This window comes from Tenebrio molitor, chromosome 2, assembly GCF_963966145.1.
Source record: "Tenebrio molitor chromosome 2, icTenMoli1.1, whole genome shotgun sequence".
NCBI lineage: Eukaryota > Metazoa > Arthropoda > Insecta > Coleoptera > Tenebrionidae > Tenebrio > Tenebrio molitor.
Window position 1 is genome coordinate 21,840,174 of NC_091047.1, and position 3,088 is coordinate 21,843,261.

The 3,088-nt window shown below is 33.6% G+C and overlaps 1 long non-coding RNA gene across 1 annotated transcript; it reads right to left on the bottom strand.

Annotated features, from left to right (window-relative positions):
- Positions 1 to 1,444: 1,444 nt before the first annotated feature.
- Positions 1,445 to 2,799, bottom strand: LOC138124665 (uncharacterized). The gene is made up of 3 exons (XR_011157236.1): positions 2,617 to 2,799; positions 2,204 to 2,562; positions 1,445 to 2,143 (listed from the first exon to the last, which is right to left on the bottom strand). It is a non-coding gene; the product is annotated as an uncharacterized lncRNA (long non-coding RNA).
- Positions 2,800 to 3,088: the final 289 nt, after the last annotated feature.

The following is a 3,088-nucleotide window of genomic DNA, read 5'->3' on the forward strand; positions in this document are numbered from 1 at the left end:
TCTCAAGTAGGCGCGGCGGTACAAACCGACCCATTTGCATGTAAAGTAGTCGACGTTTTCAGTTTTCATTTACAGATTTTTCACTGGATTATCGCTCCGCCTTCGCGCAGATATTTCCACGGTCACTACCCATGAGAGAATGCAACAGTTCTACAATTGTAATAAATGTTCATGGAGAATAACGTTGCAGTAGAGTAAAACATGCGTTTCTATATTTTTGGAAATTTCAGTTGAAGTCAGAGAATAATTAATTAAACCATTTGATGTTAGCAAATTTTAATTCAGAGAAACAGCAAATTAATATTCACTTGATTGGGAGACTTTTTTCAGCATTCTCAAATTTTTATTAAATGTACCGTGATGAAAGAAAACCAAATCAAGGGTGCTACTTCATCTATTATTTTATCGAAACGTTTGTCTTAGCTTGATCGTAAGCATAATATGTAAAGACCATGGATCAATTAATAAGCAGAGCAACTGTTACATTGCTATCTCTTTTCAACATAATGTAAAACAAGCTATTGGATTCTTGTACGTATTTTATTAAGTCCGTCCCAATATGCATCTCGCTTTGGCATGACGCCAGTTGTACGTTTATTCCATTAGCGACGTCAAATTTTTAGGTTAGGTTTTAACTACATTTGTGATTATTTTGTTTAATTTTGCTTGAAATTTCCGCCGTATGATGCCAAGGAAAAGCTACACAACTCTTTCTTGAACAGCAGCCACTGGCAGAAGCTGACCATTATTATCTCGTTCCCTTGTAAAATACATTAACAAATTTCTTATTAGCATGTAAGGGAATTGACCTTCCGTGGCATTGCCGAAACAAAATCTAGGAAGAAAGAGAGACAGTCCAAACCTGATTGTTTTCAACATTTCTACAACTTTTAATACATTGTATCTATTATAGTTGATAAATAGTTCAAAAGAGTTATGAAATTCTGAAAAGAACTGTTTTTTGAAAAACAAAATGAAAACGGAGAAATGAATTTGCAGAAAAATCATGAAAGCACGAAAGAACACAACTCAAAATCTCAATTTGTCTCAAGATGCCAATATAAATTTTCATATATTAGTGACACCATGCACTGCTGTCAAATGTCGAAAGCAGACACAGGTCATGTCGACTTCTTGATTCAGACTAAGCTCATCAGACTATAATAAAAAATGGACTATATACTTGCTATACACAGTCGCGTTTTGTTGGTTTCCTACCTCTCGAAAAAACTATTATTTATTAATTAATTACAACTTACTCTGGGATAATTATTGCTTACAACTGCAGTAAACGTGTTTTGTTTTCTGGGTTAACAACAGCACATCGTTGACGTTTCTTTGACATTTCAGCAAAAAATCTGCTTTCCAGTGGCGTCGCGTTTGGCAATAAAGCTCGGGAATAATACCTTATAAATAGGGCCCGGATTTTAGGCAATTAAAAAGTCGGAAATAGGTGCCTAAAATAGTCCCTTAAACTACTGCAAATAGTCCCTTAAAAACTGAAAATAAGCCATACTAGGTCCTTAAAGTTGTGGTTAATTAAATTAAAAAATGTGTTTTTAAAGTTTTAAGTAGGTACACACAACAAGATATTTACTAATTATTTTTTATTAATTAATATACAATACTACAAGTTTGTTAGTTATTTACATTGTTACGTATTTACATTGCATACAAGATATTGCTCTAAATTTTCTACTTTAAAACATTGTCGGTTATCCACCAAAATGGACTTATATTTTGAAAAACTTCTTTCTACCTCGCAAGAGGTAATGGGCGCAAATTTGTAATAAATTTCTTCCATTTTGGTGTCATGTTCCGGCACATCTTCACCTCTAAAAATTCTTGCCAATTCTAGAAGAAATTTGTATCCAGGATTTTTTTCAGTAACATCTTCAAGTTTTTTTAATGCTACTGCTGCTACAGGGCCTGGAGATTTTTTTAGGGAGGTAAATACGTTTTCAACAATTTTGATTGAATCGGTTAAAGGTAACCCATTTTTTTCCAATTGAGTAATACTTTCGCAGATTATTTTAAAATTACTGCGAACATAAATTAATTGGTTTTTTATTCCGGGTTTCTTCATTATAGACTGTGCTTTTTGAATAGCAACAGCAGAACTTCCATCAAAGGACATGACAACCTGTGAGTAGTTAAAAACAGTTTAACAATCAATTAATTTGCTTATCTTTTATATACTTACTTCTTTAATGGAATCAAAGTGTTCGCTGTAAAACATAGCAGCCTGAAGCCATGTTCCCCATCGTGTTAAAATTGGCTGTGGAGGCAGTGGCATTTCTTTTAGTTTTTCTTTGTACATTTCAACTCTCAAAGGTGCCTTAACGAAAATTTTTTTCACGTTCGAAATTAAATTATCCACATCTTCATATTGATAGCGAATTTTTTCAGCCACTAGATTTAAAGCATGCGCTAAGCATGTGACATGCACAATTTTTGGATAAAACACCTTAAGGTGTCTACCAGATTTTATCATATATGGTGCTCCATCCGTTACAAACAAAAGAAACTTTTCAGCAACAACTCTGGTACTCCACAAGATTTCTACGCATAGAAATTTTAAATCAAAATAAATTTAAAAAAGTGAAAAACCCTTACCTAAAGATTGATTTACGAATCTAGCTATTGTCTCATGATTTGTTCTTTCTAATTGTTTAGACGCCAAAAGATAAGATTTTCCAGGTTCATCTTCTGAAAGTTTCCCAACCAGACAATTCGCCACATATCGCCCAAGTGCATCTGTTGTTTCGTCAACTGAAACCCATATGTTAAAAGGATCCAGCTCACTCCGAATGCGGTCAATAGTCTAAAAGTGAAAATAATTTTAAATTAAATATTAAAAGATAGTATGTTCATACATCTTTGTAGCATTTTGGTAAATAATTTTTCCGTAAAGTAGACTCATCCGGAATTTTTCTACCACAATATTTTGTCAGAAAATTCTGAAACGCAGGATTTTGTAGTTTGTGCCATGGTATATTGGCAGCTAAAAAGACGTTACAAAGTTCCATATTGAATGTACTATTTGCCGATTCCTCCAAGTTCTGTGTCAGCAACGTTTGCCGAAGCG